This window comes from Gopherus flavomarginatus, chromosome 8, assembly GCF_025201925.1.
Source record: "Gopherus flavomarginatus isolate rGopFla2 chromosome 8, rGopFla2.mat.asm, whole genome shotgun sequence".
Classification (NCBI taxonomy): Eukaryota; Metazoa; Chordata; order Testudines; family Testudinidae; genus Gopherus; species Gopherus flavomarginatus.
The window spans coordinates 104114560-104116202 of record NC_066624.1 but is presented as its reverse complement, the minus strand read 5'-3'; positions in this window follow the sequence as shown (position 1 = coordinate 104116202).

Below are 1643 nucleotides of genomic sequence, written 5' to 3'. Positions count from 1 at the left end.
GAAGGACCACTGCAGTGGACCCTGAGCAGGATCCTGTCCCTCGTCCTGCCATTGACCCTCTCCAACCACATCTTGGTCATGGGTGGAGTAGTCACTCTCCACCTGGGATGACCTCGAGTTAGGGCAGGAAGGCCAAGGTACGGCTGACTGGTTGTGCTGTGTTGCACTATCCCGCGTCGATGGACCATGTCATAGAGACGGAGGTCGCGCCGAGACCTGAACCGGGACCGACAATCATACTAGTACCAGGAGGGAGATCTGGACACTGATGAAGATCCCCGGGTGGAATGGCGCCAGGACCTACTCTGCGAAGATCAGTGCCAGGAGCTTGACCGGTACCGACCGTACTGGGAAGGGGATCTTCTCGAGGTGGAGCAGTGCCACGAATACGACCAGCACCCAGATGATGATTGGTGCTGGGACTGTGAGCAGTGCCGTGCACGGGACCAGCGTCTAGATCAGGACTGCGATCTGGAGCGGTGCCGAGACATCCCAGTCTGCAATGGAGGGCGCATGATAACGGGCTTTCCTATTGATGGGACAGACCGCACCGGTGGTGCCAGAGGTTGCAAGGTCCTGACTTGGTGAGTGCGATTAAGTCGCAGGCCATAGAGAAGGTTTCCAGGGTAGACAGCAGACTGAGCTCGAGCATGATGTGCACTGGGGAACTCATATGCACCGGACTCAATGGCGCTTGCAGCACTGGAATCGATGGTGCCGGAGTTGGAGCCTTCGCGAGGTGGTCCAGTGCCTGTGACTGGGCAGGAGCAGCAGGTTGCTTGCACTGCTTCTTAGACCCCGGAGATAGCGAGCAGTGCTGTGCTGGCCGTGGTACCGGAGACGTCTGGTGCCGGGAGTCTTTGCTGGGTGCCAGGTTGTTCCAGTGCCAGAGGTGCGCTTCGGGCCGACATCGGGTCTCCGCTTGGGCTCAAGGGCACCAGGTTAAGTGCCACTTCCATGAAGAGCTGCCTCAAACGAAAGTCACGCTCCTTTTTTGTCCGTGGCTTTAATGTCTTACAGATACAGCACTTATCTGTTTGATGGGATTCCCCCAGGCACTTCAGGCAGGAGTCGTGGGGGTCTTCCGTAGGCATCGCCTTAAGACAGGCCGAGCAGGGCTTGAAACCCAGCAACCTAGGCATGAGCCCGGGTACCGCGAAGGAGGGAGGGGAGAAACCCCTCCTCCAACTACTATATACATTAATTAACTACAACTAGAAACTACTAACAACTATAATACGAAACTAACTAGAGAAATAACAAGTAAAGACCTAGGGAAGTGGAGATCAGCTATGCCACGCTCCACAGTTCCAAAGACCGTCATGGGCAGTAAGAAGGAACTGAGGGGGCGCTGGGTCGGCAGGCAGTAGTAGCCCAACACCACCATTTTCCTGAAACTAGTCTCAAAAAAAACTTTTGAAGACAATTTTAAGACAGAAGCACCACTGTAAAGCATGCACCTCTGCTTCACTTTCCTCATCTGTAAAATGGATATAATACCTTGCTTGTCAGGATGACTTCATTCATTCATGGCTTTAGGGCACCATGAGAGCTATGGATGGGATGTACTATAGTGGTGCACAAAACCAAAGAGACTAGAAATTCAACAAAGTCAGACAAAAAGCGGCATTAAACAAAATGAG